Raw genomic sequence first — 22,425 nt, forward strand, 5'->3', positions numbered from 1 at the left:
TTAAAGATGCATCACTGCTGGTGTTAAAAGCTGAATATGCATATTGTATACATTTTATTCTTTAAGGGACATGCTTTCATTTTATACAAAGGTTTCCATTATTTTAGTGGATGTTTCATTGTTCTAAATAATCATCCCAGTTATTTATTAAAGCAGTTTTGACACATGTGGATCACGCTTGTAATATTTGGTTTGCAGTACACGACATTGGGAATGCTGCTAGAGATCCATATACCAAAACATGTTGACAATGTGAGAGGAAATCTGAATTCACAAAAACACTAAAGGTCCATTCACTTGTGCTGCCAACTTTCGTCATGGTACAGTTAGATGTTCAAACTTTTTAGGAGCTTTCATTTGTGTCTAAAACTCAAGCGTTACAATTTATTCTTGACTTTGGAAACAGCGTTTGTCAAAACAAAATCAAGGTCTGCTTGCTTAATAAGTACATTCAATATAGAATATTGAGACTATTCTTTTAGAAGTAGACAAATCACATTTTAGTGAAGCTTACTAGATAAATCAGATGTAATATTACATTACAGTCATTTAGCAGACCCTTTTATCCAAAGCCACTTACAATTCAGTTTCTATCTACACACCGTACATGCAGCTACAGGAGCAATTTTGGGGTTAAGTGTCTTGCTCAAGGACTAGTAGAGCAGGACTAGTAGAGCAGGACTAGTAGAGCCGAGGATCGAACCGCCAACCTTCTGATTGAAAGGCGGCCCTGCTCTCCACTTAGCCACGGTCACCCCATAATAATTGCTTTGTAATATTTATTTACTCAACAAAATTGTGTATCATGACACATATTGAAAATATACCATCATCCGATAATTAGAGTTAAACATGTCATGCCTTAAAGCTGCAGTAATCGATGTTTGTATACTAACAATTGATAAAATGATTTTGTAATATAAGAGGTTGCTCATAATGTAGAAGCCACAGAGAATTATTACCTGACTGCAGCTCTAAAAGATGTTTTTTTTAGTGTCTTTCAGTTCATTGTTTTGGCTTTATGGTCAACAACTCTACTGGTTTGATTCATTCTCACAAATCCCATTTCCAGCTGCACCAGGTTGACTTTTCCACAGTAAAAGCTCAGATAAACCTACTGTTCACTACCTACCCAACACAAAACCGCAGGCAGTTGGTCAGCTTTGATGTAAACTACAATAGCAGCAATCATTTAGCAAGCTAAAAGCTATGTATTTCTCCCTGGAGTCGGTGGAGACCAAAAACGGAGCTAAAATGAGACTAAATATTAGCCATATTGGTGAAGGGGCCAGAAATACACCTACAAATGAATGCTAACACAGCTCTGTGTCTGCTGGATGTGTATGTAGGAGACTGCTCTTATTCAACAACTACTAAACAAAGGTAAATGAATGCTACTTTCACTTACTGATATCACGTTTTATATTATGCTTTAGTGTAAAACAGAGGGGTTCTCGATCTTATTTCAGCCAATGGTCACTTCCAAGATACACTTTTTACACTTTTACGGTCTTATTTATGTGAAAGAACACAAATAATTGTGTTTTAACATATTTGCAGATTCTAAGAGTTATTCATTTATGAACTATTCAAAATTAAAATATTCAGTAAACCATGAAGCCTTTTGTATATTTATCACAGACCCCCTGGCGACTTGCCCCAGACCCCATTTTGAGACTGGTGTAAACAAAGCCTTCTCCAGTGCTTTAAAGGGTCACCTGACCCAATGACAAAATAAGCAAATGGTCCCACTTCAGAGGACTATTTGTTCAAAGACAGCGGTTCTAAATTATTCAGACTAAATGTGACACTAACATCGAGCTTTTCAAATGAAATGTTAAAATGTTTTAAACCGCAAAAGTAAAACTGCATTCACCTCCATAGTTCTGGTGTGGAGGCAGAAAGATTAGAAACAGATATTTTGAGCTCTGCTCAGCTTAATACCTCAGTTACCTGCATTAATACATGAAAACAACTAACTCATAACTTCTAACTGTTGCCACTCGCACAAGAATAACAATCTTCTGAAACTCTGCAGTCCTTGCCCTTGCCCTCGTCTGTGTGGGCTGAGGACAGCCTGGATCAATCGATCCAATAACCTCACCAGCCTCCCCGTCATCCTGCCATCACTCTCCAGTCTCTCTCCCACCACACCAATAGGACCTCATCTCCTGTTCTGGGCCGATCTGGTCTCCGCCAATTGGAGGCTGGCGTGATCATCCTGGCCACAGAGAGATGTGAATGTTTCATGAGTAATGTTATGATGCTGGGCCGAGTGCTGGTGGGGTGGGACACTTTTCCTCCTGCCTCCCATGGGTGCTCCTGGCTGGCGCTAATAGGACCTTCCTGTGTCGGAAAGGCCAGATCGATTTACACAGCTTTGTGGAAGTGATGGAGTCTCGGAGGGAGAGGAAGGGAGATGATAAAGTAAAATAATATACATATGACTGTAAATTCGCTTTCAGACGAGTTTGGTCCTGTTGTCCTAGCATTATTCGATACTATAAAGGGATATTAACTTCTTGGATATCCAAAAGTTTGTTTTAATTCCTCTATGTCAAACCATTAAGCATGAAACACTTCATTTATTGCCATAGCTTGATACAAGGTACATTGTGTGATGCCAAGTTAACTGCCTGTCAGATCAGTACACCCCCCCCTTCCCCCTACACCACCACCACCACCACCACACTGATCCCAGACTGCATCAGTAAACTGACACCAGATTCCAAAAGTGGCTCCTTACAACAGCCAAGGACATCTCAGTACGCTGCATTTGTAAACACCACTCAAAATGGTGAAAGCGTTAACAAGCAGAGGAGAGAGCCTAAACGCAGAGGACATGGCTGCTTCATTTATCGTTGCTGTATTAGGGTGGAGAAGGTTGCCGAGTCTCTTTTATACACACATGCACCTTCTGCACACACTGCAGACTGCGGTACACTAACTGACTGTGAGATGGTATTTTGTGCGCGCTCCTGCTCCATGTCACTGCTCTGTACATCTGTTGATGTGGGTCTTTGGGAACATCTGACAGTGGAAGCAGCTGGGTGGCAGGATTTTAGGCTAAGCCCTCCGTCCTTTTAAACACACACACTCACACATACGCAGTCGTAAACCAAACATGGCCCTGATGGGACATCAAGCTGGCACGGGCTGGTGGGCAGCGGGCTGCAGCTGGCACCGAGGCGGGAAAACAAGTCACAATGTACTGACTGTATCTGTGTGTGTTAGTTGGCTGGCACTGCAGGTCTGCCTTGCCGCTGCAGTAACCCTCACACGTACCCTCTGCACCAGGAGGTGGGGTGGGGTGGGGTGGGGGGGGGGTCCACCAAATTTGGATGAGGGGAGGGGGAGTGTGACTGGGAGTCTACAGTGCCATAGCAACTTTTCTGGGCCACCTGTTCAGTGTGTGGATGTGTATAAATGAACAATTGTCTTGAGAGGAAACTTAAATGATTTGTGCAGGTAAACTTAGCAATTACAAGTAACAGGACACAGAAAAGGATACTAAAATATGAATTGAAATAAAGGGGCTAGGGAAGGAAGCCCCTTATGATAATCAAAAATTTGAACAAGAGATTTATGTATCTCATTTATAGAAACATTTTAGGAAAGAAATAAAAAAATAGGGCTGCAACTAATGATTCCTATTATTGATTCATCATTTAATTCCTCAGTTAACCAATTTGTAATTTGATATATAGAATGTCAGCAAACAGTAAAAAACAAAATCCCAATTCCCCAGAACTCATTGTGGTGTCTTTAAATATTTTGTTTTGTTTAAACAACAGTTCAAAACCCAGATATATTCAATTGATTATCAAAATGGTTGATCAGCTAATCAATTAACTGTCTAATAGTTTTAGATCTAAGTGATAATGTGCAAAAGGCTGCCAAGCTCTTGTTATGAAAACAATACTTACTTTGTTTTCTTATTATTATCTTTTGTGGCTTTGGGTTCCATGTGAACCTTCACACAACATATTTCATGAATGAAGCTCATTTTTTTTCTGCTTCTATGGGACCTTAAAGTTTTACCATAAGCACTAAAAATACCTCTGGTGTTTAGGAGAGACAAATCTTTTCAACCATGGTTTTAGAGTAATTATACCGAAGAATCCCAATTAATCTGACAGTGACATATTGGTGCTACAAATGACATCCTTAATCTACTGGCCTTTTTTTGGATCTCCCTGCTGTAGGCAGATCACAGCCATGGAAGTCATTTAAAACCTGCATGTTGGATTTTGAAGGGCAGAAGGAAAAGTCACAGGTCAGAGGAGGGTAAACAAACTGTGAATTTGCATCTACTTTCCCACCTTAGCTACAGTGGCATGATACTATGCATGTGTACTTATTGGTCGTTTGGATAGCTCTGGTGAGAATCTGGCCTTTAGCAGCTGGTGGGGAAAAACAGAGCTCATGTATCCTGAATATTTATAATACTCACACATATAGCTCATGTTTACATGAACAGACAGATGGAAAGATGGTGCGCTTGACACTGTGCTTTTTTGAGATTTCATCATGTAGTTTTCTTTCCTATGTTTCCCTCTACATATGCCATGCATGTCTGTTTGTACACGCTCAAGTGACAGTGTGCAGTGCAACCCAACACCATGTACAGTGATATGCAAGGTTAATTTGCACCTCTCTCAGCATGACTGACATCAGGGAGGGTAAAACGCCCTCAGGAGCTACTCTGAAGCAAGTTACAGTTTGCACCGTACAACCAAATTAAAAGCTACTGGATATGTGCATGGTTAGAAAGCTACACTGACATTATCTGTGTTTTCAGACAGTTGCTAACCCAACATCTGAGGACAGTGTTGGCACCAACATCTGTGTTTCTGACAACAGTAGTGTCCATGAGAGAGTATAGCATTGTCCATACGAAACTATAACTTTATTCAGGTAAAAGAGCTTACTGAGATTAAAAATATCTTAATATATCAGTCACAAGAGACATATTTTTGTACATTTTTGCTGATATATATACTTCTGCACTATTACTTTTAAGGAATTTGAAAGCAGGACTTACATTTGAGCAATTTGACTTGTCCTAACTATTTTACTGAACTACATTTATTTGACAACATTAGATTCTTGTTACTATCCAGATTCAGATTATTAATTCAAAAACATTAATCATCCAACATCCAATACATTATGATGCATTATTATAAATGAATATACCAGGCAGAATATAAAGTGAAATTAGCCCTGCATTTACCAGCTGCAACATGTAAAGTGATTTACACATGACTGCATCAATACTTATAATAATAATTAGTCCATTATTCATAAAAAGTAGTATTCATTTTACTTTTGGTACATTATGTATCTTTTTAAGATTTAAGATTTTGCTGCAATATTGCGTTACACTTGGTGCTAATATAAGGTTAGCATTTAAAGTCAAGCTAGCCAGCTAACTGGAAATAATCGTGTTTGCTTCTAGCTAACGTTAGCTTAGGCTAACGTCACTCTGTTGTGGACCACAGCTTCACTCCACTATCTGTAAGTACATGCTGCAGGTGCTAACATTTATATTGTATGTTAATGTTCTGTCTATCTTCAGTCGTGTTTATGGACTTGGTATTTTCTGACTGTTGGTTCTCTGGTAGTTCTGCTTGTGTCTTGTCGTCTCCTGGCTGCACTTTTGCTTGTGGGCAGTAAGTGTGTATTTGTTGTGAAATAATCTCTTGGAGCAACTGAGCTCATCTCTCCTTTGGTTGTGTTTTGGCAACTGCGTTATGATGCTTTCATGTTGCTGATTTACAGAGTGTTGAAGGATTTGATTACTGAGTAGCAAGTGTTCGACTTGCAGTGCAAAGTGGCGGGAGAATTACTCCTTTTCCTAAGTGAAAACAGCAATACCACAGTGTCGAAATACTCCTGTAGGCCCTCCATTGAAAGCATCTAAATATACTCAAAGTATCAAAAGTAAAGGTACTCATTTGTAGAAACGCTATTGGAATATGATTATGGATGCATTAATGTGCAATGTACACCATATGTGACTTATAGTTTGTAATCATAATTTGAATCTACCGAGTATATAAGGCTGTATGATAAATGGAGTGAAAAGTTAAGTATGGTATTTACCTCAAAAATGTAAATGGATAGTAAAAAATTGAATTACTCATGTAAATAATGCATACCTTAAAATTGTACATAGAGCACCTTGGCTTCCACTGAACACCAACCTAACATACCTCACATTATTATTTACTTATTTATCACAAGCCACATGTTTTATTGCATCCACAAAGTATAGATGTACACTCATATAAAAGTTGAATTATTTATTGGATAATTTGGTGTGTATCTTTAAATCTTCATATACTCACATTCCATTCAGAAACATACCTGTGTGTTGTGCAAGTTATCAGAATACTCTTCAATTACCATTAAAAAAAACTCCCACTGACAGCAACACTGAAATTCTCTGACAATGAGTTTAGGGTGATGGGAACTTGTTGCATCTTGTTTTCCATTTTTCATGTAAAGTTCGTAGGTGGACAGTTGGAAACAGCAGCACTGAGAGCATGAATAGTTGGAATTTGAAGATGGACCGACATAGCCAGATGTTTGATGATAGTCGCTGCTCCCAATTATTATGACACAGAAATGTATTGCCCCTAATGACTTTTTTCATGAATGATTAATCTGGAAATGATTTACTCAATGAATCTATAATGGTTTGTTCTAAAAAAATGGCAGGAATGGAGAAAAATGCCAATCACTATTCCCCCAAAGCCCAAATTGACTGTTTTTATATTGCTCTTTTGGTTTTGAAAAACAGTTGAAAACCTAATTGAGAAAACAATTTCCCCACAAATCTACGCTATTTAGAAGCTGTTCTGGAGCTCTCGATCATATACCATGATCTTCATCAGCAGATGGAATTTGCCCACTTGTCATGAAACTGTAGATGTTCACATTTTCATTATTTCTTTCACTTAAACAACCTCTCATTATTGTTGGCTTAAAAGTTGAGGTTCATTTGTCACTAAAGATTATGTGATATGATCAAAAGCTCCTCAACTGCTACTAAATGGACCTTGTGGTGAGGCGTTCTTCTCAACTGATATTTCCAGGGTCCAGAATGAACTTAGAACCTCTATTTTTCAAAGGAACATAACATGGCAGAGAAGTCCTTGAATTGCTCAGAAAGAAAAATAAAAAAAAATAAAAATCTACAATTTAAATTTTAGCAGACTGCCTCTGCTGATGAAGACCAAGCGAGTAAGTAGACTTTGAGTGGAGATGATAGTGTGAATGCTACAGTGCGTTAGGATTTGCTCATGGAAAAGCACAATTATTCTTTAAAGTGGAGAAGTGTCTACTCTACAGTTAAGCCTTTTAGCTAATATATCCATATTGGCACCACTCCTGCGTGACTCACTTGGTCCACAATGAGTAAAGAAATAATGAATGTAATATCACACATTCCTTGGTTAGTTTGGGCATGTCACAGGAATATGTTGCCTTGAGCTATGTCAAGTACAGGTGAGTCGATTTGAGTTGTTTGAACAATGATGCTGGAGAGAAAATGATTGATTAAACGTAGTGAAAGTCTCGACTGTAATCCAATTTTCCAACTTTTTGCATTTACTGTGCTTTTTGTTCAACAACAAGTAAGAGGGATGTTTTGTCCCTTTCCTTCACATTTAAATAGTTTAATGCAGTAAATGAGTTCAGAATTCTTATTTATTAGATCAACTGCAGCATGTTGGGGCTTGATGTCTTTCTAAAGGGTATTTTATTGGGTGAGGCATTTCTTGAACTTCCTGCATTCCCTTTACACACCCTCACAGTGTGCTCTTTTAATGTTCAGTTAACCAGTACAGACAGGATCATGAGTGAAAGTAGAAACTAACGATTATTTTGTATTATTATTATTTTTTACTTTTTTAAAATGATGTTCTGTTTGCTCGATTATCTGATTCATTTATTTGGGTTTTGGACTGTAGGTTGGACAAAACAAGACATTTAAAATAGATTTTAACAATGAATCAATTATCAAAATAGTTTAGATTATCTGTCAGTCAACTAGCCAATTCATAGATTAGATCAGTTCAGCTCTAAATGAAATAATAAATACATGTATAATGATTCATATCTTGAATGATGACTGAATATTGTTTAATATCAGTCACAGCTGTTGAAATTAACTTTATGTTACAGGATAGAATGCACAGTCAGTATGAAATATACTGACGATAGTTTAAATAAATAATCAAAGAAGACTTTTTTGGAAACTGTTTTGATCTTAAAAAACATTGCATTTACCAACTGTGGAGGTCTGATTGTTAAAAAGTAGCTAATTGTTTCTCCTCTTTGTGTTGATGGATTGTGGTGAAAGTGACACTCCCCTGAAGAAGAAAAAAGATCAATTCATCAGAAACCCATTCAATACTTAAATCAATTCTTTAACTTGACACTTGACAGACGCAGCCTTAGATATCTGATCAGAGGTCAACTCCATCTGTACTCAATCAATTCCGTTACAAAGCCTAAATAACAGGATAATTGAACGTTTCAGGGCGAATCCCACGTAAAGATAATTGATTGAAGGCTTTTAATCCCTTTCATCCTTCAAAACTCTGTGGGATTATGGATTCAAGTTGCATTTGGTTGCAACAATTGTCGCCCACCAGAGAAGCATGGAAGCTTAATAACAGAATGTTTCCTTTTAAATGTATCGGTCTAGATTCGAGACGCACCGATTGCAATTTTCTTATACGATTTACCTTCTGTCTAAGAACTATAATTGACAGCTCATATTATGTTCATAATTAAACATTGGCTATATTACGTAACTTGTATTTTCTCCAAAACGGCTCCATGTTACAGGACACCCAAACAAATCTTAATCAAGGTTGTGTGAGGTCGTGCTTGGATTCGGCGTTGGCATTGAGCGATAAGAGCACAGCTGGTTATAGCGAGTGGATGGACGTGCCGCTTGGCATGGTGCCCGATGTGACAGCTGACTTGATAAGGAAGGCCTTTTATCCGGCAGAGGAGCGTGTTTCCAGGCCGATGGGGGGAGGGGAAATGTGACCTGCTGTGCACCCACCTTCCCTAAAGATCATTAAAGCCGATTTCTATCATTTATTTACGTCAGTTTAAGCCAACATGATACATATTGTGCTCGGGAAGGTAGTGGAATTGAAACCCACCTAATTAACCTTCTAATTTTGCTAATTCAAGCTTTCTGTTGTACACTACTTACGCAAAACCTTATTTTAAATCGTTAACGTTGCATACCGCCCCCTACTGTATAGGAGTGTGTAGATGCTGCCCTTGTTAAGCCAATGAAAGCAATTTGGCTTCATATTATCTGTCAATTAATTTATCGGCTAATAATTCATTATTAGAATAATACATGATAATATAAATATCCCACTACTGATAATTTATCAGGCCCACTATATATATATATATATATATATATATATATATATATATATATATAGTGGGCCTGATAGTGTATATATATATATATATATATATATACACTATATATGTATATAGTGCATCCCTGCTTCTCCCTGCTTGGTAGAAGCAAGAAAGACACGCCAGCCATCGGCAAGTTTTGCCCAAAGCAAGTTAAAGGTTTTAAAGTGTTTTAAAGTCTCCTTTGACCCCTTCATTGCAGGCCTAACCCTCACCCTTAACCTAATTTATTTCTGCTTCACATCCTCATTATAACCCATAACTCGAGTCCTAATCCTAGACAAGCTAATTGAATAGGTGAGGACTGACAAAATAACTAAGGAGTGTTTTCCGCATCTTTCTAATATTTATTAGGACTGCACGCACACAAACATCCACCCCAGTCAAGTGAGTTATCCACTTAACCACCGCTCCCCCCTTCGTCCCCCCGTCTGTCTGACTGAGTTCCTGTTCCCATCTACCCAGAGAGCCCAGCCACTGGAGGTACCGAGAGAAGAAAAGCATACTTTGTGTTTTTTACGACATTAAAGGCAGGCAGCCTTGTCACAGCGTGGCTTGTGTGTGCGCTACCTTCTTTGATAGGGAAATCGGATCTAGACTTGAGAGAGGAGCGTAATGCGGTTAAAGGCATCATGAAAAGCCAGCTGTAACAGGATTTCATCCTCTGTAGAGCTCCAACTGACTGCTGTCGTGAGGCAAGTCATTATGAAAAACCCATGAGTGTGTGAGTGTGTGTGTGTTTGTCTGCCTCCGAGTATACTATGTAGGAGGTTATGCATTCTCCAGAGTGTGAGTTGGTGAATCTGTCATGCAGTAAAACCACCTTGTACCTGGCAGAGTATGTGTCAGAACAAATGTTTAGTCATACTGCGGAGGAACTGAAGGAGAGGAACTGCCTTAAAGCTAGGGTTGGTAATCTTGAAATTGTTGTTACATGCTGACGGCAATCAATGACTAAAAATGCTATAAAAAAAAAAAAAAGAAGAACAAAATGTGCTAATTTTGGGGGAGTGGCTTTGGAGGGAGGCCTGAAGGGACGGGTTGTCAGTGTTGCGGATTTTGCAACTTTTACAGCCAGTGCGGCTAGCTGCCTTCATTGGAAAAGAATTTGAAACACTGGGCTGAGTTTTTCGATTGGATATTGTTATAAATCCAGCGTAGTCTTCCTATTTTCAACCATAGCTCAAAAGAAAGGATACATGGATAAAAGACAATCAATATAGATTTGATACAATGTGGTTAATCGATACAATACCAGTTGGTAAGATATAATGGAATGGACAGATACAATATCAATAGATACATAGATACAAAAGATACGGTATGGCTGAGGGATACAATATGATATATAGACTGTTAATGTCCTTCTTAGACCGATATATCAGCCATTATTAGTTTATTGCAGAACTAATGTTAGAACTTGCAATACAGGAAGTATAAACTTTGTTTGACGTCATACAGAAACATTGTCTCACCATTACATTGTTCGTTCACCGGAGAGCACTGATACCTTTTCAGCTGTAAGTGGCAGCCCTAGTTACAATATGATAGTACTGTAGATCAAGAGTATATACATGGATGTGATACAATATGGTCGATAGAAGGATACTTTAGATAGACACATAGATGATAGGTATAAAATGTACCTCTGGTCTTCAGTGCAGAAATGTGTCTCTTTTTACCCGCCATCCTTTGTTTTTAAGTCATTAAAACATGTTTTGCTGCATGCAAGAGTTTTCTTTTTTTGTATGTGTCAAGGTAACTGTACATGTGTGTTCGGTGCAGAACAATTTTAATAGCTTCTAGCCAAGGTCAGCACCTTCGCTGTGCTATGTGTGGAATGAGAGAAGGCCTTCACTTGCGGGGCCTTCAGCCGACTCCAGAGAGTCGCGCTCATTGTGTGGCAGCCCGCGGGGAACAAAGACATTTCCACTGGAGGAACTTTGGGTTCCTGTCGATAAGGAGGGCAGCGTTTTTGAGTCCGGGCCGTGTTTGTATGCTTGTGTACAGTGGGGGGATCGACGGAGCAGCGCAGGCTTGCACTTTCCAGAAAACAAGTGGTGACTGTATAAATAGTCACCCCTGGAGAAACATCAAAGGGAGAAAATTCCACCCGATGATCACGATATTCTCAGCCTGAATGACGTGTGTCTTTACTGGGGTTGAGGGTTTAAACAAAACTTGGACTCAAACCTGACTATCAAACCATTTGAAACCATCTGATGTTCAGAAATGTCAATGTGATGTCAGTGTGATTGTTGGTCAGTTGTATTTTAAGTTTTTTGTTCTCTTTACTGGCTCCAATTAATGTCTCACATTTACTTTTACACTTAGATTCCCAATACATATCCTGATTATCAGTGGTGGAAAGTAACTAATTATGTTTATTCATTTTTTGAGCTACTTTTATTTTTATATTTTAGTTATTATAGTTTGTTTTTAGTTGGAAATATTCTACTTTTCACTCCACTACATTTAGTTAACAGATAGTTACTAGTTAGACAGTTCTTCTATACAAAACATCATCGTCAAAATAATGACATCATTATTTTACAAAATAATATTAGTATCGATGATGAGGCCCATAAAGTAGTTAAAATTAGCTCCGGCTCAAACTGCTGCAACATTAAAATGTCACTGCATCAATAATAATCACATAATATCTGTTAATATAATAAAACAATATAAACCACACAAAAGGGTCATTCTCCATGATGAGTACTTTTACTCAAGTCAAATTTTCAATGAAGGACTTTTACTTTTAAATATTGGTATTGTTTCTACTACTATTTAAGGACTTCCACCACTGCCTATTATAACGCTAAACCCATGTCCCAATGAAAAATACCTCTCCATACCCACTAAGAATTATTAACAGCCTAATATGAGAGCCGCATTATCACCACATTAAAAACAGCTTCTGGACAATGTGACCTCTTACCCTGTCATCCACGTCGAAATTCCTTGACAAATCTTCAGAGGAAGTGATTCGATGTGATTCACGTATCTATTTGGCCGTCCCCATCAGAAGTCATGTATTCAGCTGTAAGTCTGAGTCTCCTGAGGAGAGACAGGAAGTTGCCACAAATCCGTACCGTACATTCTAAACAATAATCATATCTCATCCTAAATACTTCCATACAATGCAGGTTTAAACTTGAGGGCCCTGTTTGCTTTGTTGCCCTCCACAGGTAGCCTTCTGCGTAGTTCACATGTTTTACATTTTGTCTCTCCTAACTGTGTTTGTCTGTCAGATGATATTTCAAGCTGGCCTGATTGACAGTGACATTTGTGACAACGTCCGGGTCATTCCATAAACCCATACATGTCTGCAGATACCTTTAATGCATTTGAGCTGCATCAATCATATACAGTATATCAGATGCTCTTCTGTCTGTGTCTAAGCTAGTGGTAGCAATCAATTAGAAGAACGTAATCTGTGTCAAAAATCAGTTGGTTACCGCTTATCTGAAATCTTTTGTGTTTGCTGCCTCCGGTTATTTGTGTCAAAATGCACCCAGTGAAGAAGACGATGTTGCTATTCGACAGGCCCTTTGAGCTGCTTTAAAGAGATGCTGCTGTATAGGCGGCCACATGTTTCAAGTGTGAGGTGGTTCTAAGCAATCGCTGATGTGTTTTTTTGGCACTTTACAGAGATTACTAGATAAGTCAATCAGTGCGACCAGCTGAAACACAGACTTTACCATTATTGGATTTCTAATCCAATAAAATCAAACATCGATGACTGACGGAGAGCGGACGACAGGAAGTGCACACGGAAGGACAGCAAGCCTGTGACTAGTTCAGTGAAATCAGGGATTTCTGACAGACTGAAAGTATACTGAACATCATCTTCGTGGCGTCTTCTTTCTTGGATTGTTTGTGGATGAAGTTCAGGGTCTTGTAACTTTATTTCACAACTGGAAAATGACCACGAGCAGACAAACTGCACACCTTCCTATGTGCCTAAGGAAACAGACTTGCAGTACAGTTTCCGACTGGTTATATTGAGTTATAGGTAGTATGTCAAAGTAGCTATATGTACAGTATACTGTATATATTTATATGAAAATGTCCATTTTTAGTCAAACAAATCAGAGAATAAAACATTAAATCAAAAACCCCTCTAACAACCTGCATTTCCACCGCCTCCTGGGTTTGCTGGTGTTAGCGTGCGACAGCATCGGCTCTTGATCCTCATTCTGTTGGGACCGCTATGTTGTTTCCAAGCTTTCTGGAGACATTCACACACTGTCTGCTGCCTTTCCTGCCCACTTATCAGCAGCTAATTGCCAGTAATGCTGAGGAGACAAAGTTTGATCTGAACTGTTCATTCACTTATCCCGAGGTTGAGACACAAGCTTTCATGTCCCGTGTTCCCACGGTTGGCTTTGGGACTTTCCAAAGCTCTGCAGACAGCTCAGGGCAGTTTCAGCTGAGCTACACTAGCATTGGTCTCACACAAAATCATAAACATTATTTTTTTTTGTTCAGTGACGCCAACTTTGTGTCAATGTATTTGTTATGGCTCATTATGGAGATGTTGTGAGTGGCATTTATTGTTTTCCTGTCAGATGACTCCAGGAGTTTTAAAGTAACTCTCTACTCACAAGTCTCCACGAATAAGCCATAAATTTACAGTTAGTTGTGATCATAAGGTCAAATTCAAGTTTTACGGTTTACTCTTACATTCATCTGACGACACAAAGATGCGTCAATGAAAGCAACTGTATTGTGCCATCGAATACAGTTTAATAAAGAGATTTAAGCTCAAAGTTTATTATATGTTTTGACATTTTAGAGTATCTAAAACTTAAAACACTAAACTGTATCCATATTAGTGTGAACATAAAGCTGATATGTCACATCTGCCACTAAACCTCAGACCAACAACTATTGACTAACATGATATTTGGTCGCTGTGATGGATTATAGATTATGTAGTAAAGATGAAGGGATGGGTTTCTAAGGGAAAACGCTTGGTCTTGAATGCTCCACTATAATCCAAACAAGTTTGTAAATAAAATACAAATAAATTCTATAATTTGCACTTACTCTGGACTAAAGCTCAAAAAGCAGGGTGTGTGTGTGTGTGTGTGTGTGTGTGTGTGTGTGTGTGTGTGTGTGAAGGGAAGTGGACTGGACCTCAGTGACACCAAACCCACATCTGACACCTGATAAGGAGCTCGAGCGCAGCAAGGACACCAGCAGGCATGAAGCCAAAGATACTCGGCGACGGCACATTCACGATGAGCGCTGAGAGTGCTGAGAGGTGAGAGGCATGTGTGGAAAGGGGAAAGGCTGATGTCTTCACATTAAGCCTATCAGATTGTTCCTGTGTGTGTGTCAAGCATCTTTTGAGTGTGTGTTCAAATTCCCTTCATACATAATGCAAGTTGACCGTCGTCCAAGTCTGTCTTTAGCCTTCTTTCTCGGCGTTTTGCTCATTTTTTTTAACGTTTGAAATAGGGATCGTCATGACCATTTGGATACTAAAGTGTGCATTTAAACATAGATGTAAGTAGAAACACACCAAGCCTTTGTGCTGAGACCACGGTTGCATCCTCAATACATCTTGTGCTGATGGTTTTATAGTGTTACCAATACTCCTGCCTTCAGTGGCTGTTTTGACCCTTGCTTATTGATTTTCTCCACAGAAGGAGTCAATGCAGAGATGAGCACTACTGCTGCAGCAAAGAGGGTCAGGAAGTTTACAGCCAAAGGAGGGAGGGAAGGATTTCTACTACACACACACACACAGGAGAAAATAAAGAGAAGAGGAGGCAAGAAGGAAGGTTTCTCTCTCACGGGTAGCTGGTTTATTTTTAAACCGTGGCCTGGGATAACATTTTAAAATATGATAATATCTGTGATTTGATATGTAGAGACTTTTATGTGCTATAATCTATGTTTGCTATTGGATTCTCTCGTGCAGGTGGTAAATACGTACATCCACAATGGATGTACGTAGCTGCTGGTATTCAAAGGAAACGACCATGTAAGAGAAGAAGTAATCTTTAACATGGCCTGAGGCATTTCAGCCCATTTAAGTACCCCATCCATCACCAGGAAATACAATGGTCCGTGACACAAAACCAGCACACTATACAGTTAACAAAGAAGGCTAGATGATACTAAAGGGATACCAGTGGATGGGAAGGACCTGATGATGGTGTAATGAGTAAATTGTTTGAATGAAGCAGGTACAAATGTTCTTATATTTGGTGGAAGTAGCACGGTTCAGCTGTGTTTCATTCATGTTTTATTTTCTATATCAGTTGCGAAGCTACCAGGCTTCTTACCTTTTAAACAATAGAGCTGCTATAACTAAAAAATAAAAAAAAATCCTCCCAAAAAAATCCTCTAAAATGACCTGTTGTTGCTTTTACCGTCACTGAAGTTTGATCCTAGAGGGCTGTCTCCACATTCATCTGCTGAAGAGGGAAAATGTATCTGTGCTACCCTTAAATCTCAGTTTAACACATTTACCTTATAGGACGATGTTGTGACATCACAACTAGTTCGACAGCCAATCGGTGTGTGTGACTGAAATTTAAAAAACTCCAGTGCACATACACTGATTTTTGAAGTAGGAGACATCTTGTTTCCTTTTTTAAAATGAAAGATAAAGAGCATTAAAAAACAATAGTTTATTTTTTTCATTAAGGTAGAAGAAGTAGAATGTACTTATGTAAGATGATTTTTTTTACTACTTTATTGAATTTACCATACATCCTCAAGCATTTCTTGTGGGGTTCTTCAAGTAAACAAACAGGCTTTGAAGTTTGTTTTAGCTTTAAGACTGACAGATGGAGAAAAAGCACAGCAGTACGACTGTCAACACGACTGTCTACACCATGATATCCGTCAGCATTACTTGCTGGCATTCTTACAGAGTGTGTGAATCAAAAAATATCTATATGCTGTGATAATGACTCAGGAAGTGGAGTAGTTTGGCGGTTTGATTCCTGGCTGCTGTCATGTCAAAGTGTCACAGAGCAACACGCTGAACTCCAAATCGCTCCTCCTGGTTAGGCCAGTGCCTCTCGTGGCGGCCGTCGTGTGTTTGTGAAAACAGAAGCACAATAAATGCAGTCTGAACATTTTGAATACGGTAGAAATCGTGCAAAATGTGCTGACTATCACGTCTAGTTTGGACCGGCGTAGCTCATGCCTTGACTGTGCAGCACTAGGCGGCTGAAGGCAGGGGTGTCAGTACTTCTGCTGCTAATCATCAGGCAGTGGAGGAGACTGATGTGTAGACAACACTAATGTGAGGATAGAGAGCACTGTCAACGTACGGCCATGGTACTGATTGAAGTGTGTGTGTAGAAGAGAGAGAGTGTCCGTGTGTGTGTGTGTGTGTGTGTGTGTGTGTGTTGGGAGGCATTACATTTCATGTACAGTACATGCGTTTGCTAACATGTTTTGCAACTAAACATGCTTATACTGACCCCTTCTGTTGGAAAGTGGTCTGTACACCTTTCCGCTACACTTCTTTTTCATTGTCATTTCTTTCTTCAGGAACCGGGGGGGGCTTTTTTTAAGGAAAGATGAATCAAACTGAAATGTAGGGGGAGTTAAACTGTTTCTCGCTATTCAGTATATAACTTCTCTGCTTGCTTGAATACTTTATGTTCAACCCTTTATGGGTTGTGGAATGTAATTTCGAACATTCAGTCAAGTATACATCTACTCCAGTGTATGTCAGAGAGACACATTGTATTTTTTATTCCACTACATTTATTTTCAAGTTAATTTACTTACTTTAACTTAAGTGCTGTTTACCTGTTTATGCACCAGTAGTAATTATGATCTAGTAATATTGTATATGATAATACAACTATACTTTTACTTGTGATATTTTAAGTACATTTTGCTGATAATACCTCTGTACTTAAGTAGAATTTTGAATGCAGGACTTTTACTTGTAATGGAGTGTTTTTCAAAGAATTAGCTGAAAACAAACATTAAATAATTTTCTCTAAATTCTCGAAAGGCCATCGTACTGCATGTTAACACCGTGTGTGTGTGTGTGTGTGTGTGTGTGTGTGTGTGTGTGTGTGCGCCCGTGTGTGTACGCACATGTGTGTGTACAGAGTTGCTTAATCATTACCAGTGTCCCCATGCAAAAGCACAACAAACCGCCTAATTAATGGAGCGTCCAACATTCCTGGCTTTTATACTGCAACACAAAGGAAGCCTTTTTGTGGTTCAGCAATAAATCAGTGTCCGCAGTCAGTCAGCGACACTTCAACACAATGTAACAGTGATTTTTCTGTAGTGGTCACCGCCACGGTGGCGACTCAACAATCACGTGTCTGACCTCCTTATTGTACTGCTTTTTAGCTATTGTTGCACCAACCATGAAATCAAGCATTAGTAGAGGTTAACTGTTTACCAGCAAGCAGCGTCAGCCAATCAGCAAACATCTGGAAAGTTTTCAAATAGGCATGTAGATGGATGACCAGTGTCTGCTAGAAAAATGTCTTTTTACAGAAGCCATTGGTAGAGACTTATTCATAGTCTTGTTTACTTATCTGATCTGAAGTAAAATGTCATAGGTTTCACTTAACTTGTGCACCTGCAGTTTAAGCCTCAGAGGGGTATAAAGAGCACTCGGGCTCATGCATTCACTCGCAACAGGCCGGTCTTTGTGCCAAATGTGTCGACCCACTGAGTGCAGGCTGTAATCCGGATGGGCAGGTGCAAGCAGCGGCGAATCAAACGGATCAGAGCAGGAGGTGTTATTTAGCAGCTCGACAAGTGCTGAAAATGTGATCAAGAAAGAAATCTAAAGGATATATTTCAATGGATCCAAACCAGTTGGTATGTTGGCATAAATGAGGAGTGCTTTGGGACAAATGTACTAGAGCAAACATCAGACTCATCAGAGGTCCATTTGGTGATGTGGCTTACATGAAACAAATCAATGAAACAATGAATTGTTTAATAAAGTAATTGTTTGCAGAGGTAAATCAATGAATCAGGAAAAATAACTTTTTTGATAATGTATTGTTTTCAAACAAAAATGCCCAACATTGTTTCAGCTTCTCAAAGGTGAGTATTTGCTGCCTTTCTCAGCTTAATATCATTATAAACTGAACTGAAGTGAATTGAATATCTTTGTGTTTGTCAGAACAAACAAGACGTTTGAAGAAGTCACCTTGTACTGTGGGAAATTATAACGGGCATCATCTTCTGTTAGTCTAGAGACAAAATAATCTGCAGATTCATCAATAATGAAAATTAAAACAAAACAACAAAACAGTATAATCCTTTGTGAGGAAATTGTATTGTTATTCTGGCAACATAAATGTGCTTAGAAACTACAGCATTGCTCCTGCATTTGAAAATGGGCACATGTGTTAATCAATCATACTCAACATTTTTACAGAATATTACATGCGCGCAATGCTGTTTAAAGTACCTTTCATCAAACTGCATAAAACATATACAACTATATAATTTCAAAGGTTGCAAACAGACCAGAATATATTCAGAAACACGTTCACTGCCAAGAGCCAAAGAACCAAAAACAAATTGATGGATTTTCAATTGTATGAGTGCTTGATTGTGTGTTTTAGAAACCAAAGCTTTGAGAGAATACCTTGGGACAACGCGATGACATGATGAATGTCTAGATGAGAGGATTGTTGAGAGCTGCAGCAGATGTGAGGAGAGAGCATCCAGAGAGGGGGAGGGAGACGAGTGTGGGTGTCTGGTGACAGAGAGCTGTCTTTTCCATCAGCCTCATTAGTTAATTATATTGTCAGGGATCCCATTAGTGTTTTTACAGTTCACTGAACTCCTCCCTTTGTATCAACATCTAGCGTGTGTGTGTGCGCCTTGTTAGACAATATAGATGTCTGCTTACCACATGGGCACGCGTAGAAGAAATACATTTATTTATGTTAATGGTACCAACAACTTCTGGACCCTTTATACTGCAACAAAAATGCAGAAACGAGAAGTTGATCAAGATGATAAATCATTATAAGTAAATTCTTTAAGAAGCTTAGATCATTGCAGATTGCGTATCTTGGATGTACATGCTATCATATTGATTGAATAAAGTCTAGTACAGAACCACTTATCCTTCTGATTAGCTGTAATTTTCCATCAGTCTGATAATGAGACACTAAATTTCCAGTTTGTTTGACTTCAGTATTTATTGATTTTATTCAAATTGCTGTAAAAGGTTGAAGATGTGGGCAGTGATTCAGAGGTCTGGAATCATACTGAACCATTCTTCCTTCAAATTATGTTCATGAGCAACAGTTCTTTATTATCAGAGACTAAATCCACCACTCTGATGATTAACCAGTAAAAGATCATCATCTAAGAATGACATAGAGTGAGTTCAGCAGTTTTTCTGTCCTCAATGGTTGGTCCATTTAAATTGGTCCTTTCAACGAATTGAATTTGTATAGCCTCTGTATCAAAGCAGTTTGAAGTTTGACATGTTAACATTTGCAGAGCCGTGTCAAAACTGCACAAAATATGATCTTTCAAAATCTATTTCTTCTAAAAGTGTTCTCAAAATCAAACTTCCACATGTTCTGAGTCGACCAGTGCAGTTTGTAACTCATGATAATGGCTGTGTTATGACATGGAAGTGTATGATGGTGGCTATATAATGTGAAAGACCATGTGAAAGACTGCAGTCAGAGTTCAGTGTAAGGGAGGACACTGACCACTAGGGCGCACTGTCATTCTGTATGAAAACATATCACAAAAAGACAAAACATCTTAATAATTTACAAGCTAAGCAGGATCCTTTTTTTATGGGACTGGGCCAGCAAAATTTAAAGGAAGTGAAACAAATGTTGAAAACATGAATGAACAAGAAGAAGCCATGAAACAGCTTGTAGGGATAATACATTATTCTTTTGATATTTTACTTTCAAATACTCTCTTACTTATGATGAATCATACATGTTTCTCAGAATCATAATTCTAACCATTAAACCATGAGTTAATGAATATTAAGTTATTCTTGATAATCAGTCTAAATCAGTGAAAAAAGTCAAGCAGAAGAACCAGCATCCTATTTAACATTTCATTAAACACGACTGTTTATATGTATATATACTTTAAGGGAATTTTAGTATCAATAATAAATAAGTTGTTGCAGTAAATGTTGAAAAACTGATTTGAAATCTGCATTGTGATATAGTTGCAATAATGATGACCCTCAATGAAGCACCTACAAAAGCGGAACGGCAACATTAACAAGGCTGATAAGACATAATAACAGTTAACTATGTCCATATGTAAAAATCACCAATAATAATTGAACAATAAGAACATAAAAGTCTGTCTGAACTGTCACCAAACAGCAGACATAGGCGCGCTTTTAACTGAAGCTTTAAAGCCAGATTTTTTCCCTCAGGAGCTGAAAACGTCCTAAAAGTAAAGTGACTTTTGGATTTCCAGAAGCACGGCTCCAAATGAACGATAACGTTGCTCCATAACTGTACAGCTTGTGTCTGCTGCCAAAAAAAATCGACGGTTGCAGACTCAAGTTATCAGGGAATAATATGGGAGGAAGTAACAATAGTCCTATTGGAAGCATAGCGATCTTTCCCATCACTCCCTTAAACAGTTATCTGTAACTGTCCTTCTGGCTCCTCTATATTCTTTTAATGGATATAATGAAAAGCTCTATGTTTATTTTTGACTCCTCCCAACCAGACTCACATTTTATTATGACATAGATGTGTGCTTTAGGATGAAGGCTGAGAGTGTCATCCCATCTCAGGTCTGATCTTGAGGCGCGACGAATGCTACACTCAGTAGATTTGGCCTTTATTTCGGGTGACTTTATATGATCGTGGGTATTTCCTGACGGCCTAGTTGGTACAATAATAAGGTGTTAGAGGTCAGTCTTTAGTCTGAGTCTCCAAAGTACAAAGTGCAGAAGGGACACGGCGCACTTTGTGTCATCAGGACACAAACAGAATAGAACAATTTAATAATGTAACAATATCTCCATCTGAACCTGCTGTCTCTTGTGTTGACCCATAGAACAGATTTAACTGTGGCCAATAATACCCTTCTAATCTGTCGAGGAGCAACAACTCGTAAAATCATTTTGGGTCTTGGCTAGTCAGGACCCCGTGATTCATCTGCAAAGTGAAACTCGACCGAACCATTAAATGGCTTTCAAATGTGCTGAGAGGAAACACAATCACTTGATCTTTATGGATTCCCAGGGCAACTTGTGTTATAGAGAATAATAATCTCTGATTCAGCTGAATCTGATTTGAACAAAGTAAGACGTTGCCATGATTTTGTAATGTGATTTAATAACGTTCTCTTATTAAAGTCTTTCATTGGAAAAGGAAGGAATATGATGAACAGATGTGGCTTCACTGGAGAACAGATGAATAGAGTTTTATTCTGTGTGGCTATATTTTGAAGATGCACCCAAAGAACGGACCAAAGGGAAAAAATTCTAACATATTAGACCATCTTTTTTCATTCTCTGCATATTGAACTTCAAACCAGCATCATCTTTAAAATTCACCCAAGTCTCTTCAAAACCTAAGGAATGAAAAGATTAAACTCTTTACAGTTCAATAGTTTAATAATGGCGTGTGCTCTGGGTTTGCTTGCTTTTTTTTCTTGCTTTTTTTCTTTCGTCAAGGATGGTTTTAATTATTTTTTAGAAGAGCAGCATTACTCCCACATCACAACGTGTACCGGGAGAGAATGCTAGGCACGGCGCTCTCCAGCAATAAATAACCTCTTCAGCCTTTTACAGGAAACCAGCAGCAAAGAGTCCAAGGGACTGACACACACACACACACACACACACACACACACACACACACACACACACACACACACACAGGTTTCCTGTCTGTTATCTCTATCACACACATAGTGTACACACCTGCAATGTCTCACGTGCACACTTCAACCTTTTCTTTTCGGCCAGTCTCTCGCCTTCTT

The 22,425-nt window shown here is 38.6% G+C and overlaps 1 long non-coding RNA gene across 1 annotated transcript; it reads left to right on the top strand.

Moving 5' to 3' along the window:
• The first annotated feature begins 5,461 nt into the window (after nt 1–5,461).
• On the top strand, nt 5,462–15,277 carry LOC137870800 (uncharacterized). The gene is made up of 3 exons (XR_011102747.1): nt 5,462–5,520; nt 14,596–14,737; nt 15,123–15,277. It is a non-coding gene; the product is annotated as an uncharacterized lncRNA (long non-coding RNA).
• The last annotated feature ends 7,148 nt before the right edge of the window (nt 15,278–22,425 follow it).

The sequence above is a fragment of the Cebidichthys violaceus genome, unplaced genomic scaffold, assembly GCF_023349555.1.
Source record: "Cebidichthys violaceus isolate CVI_PGR_0920_01 unplaced genomic scaffold, fCebVio1.0.p SCAF_14, whole genome shotgun sequence".
Taxonomy (NCBI): domain Eukaryota; kingdom Metazoa; phylum Chordata; class Actinopteri; order Perciformes; family Stichaeidae; genus Cebidichthys; species Cebidichthys violaceus.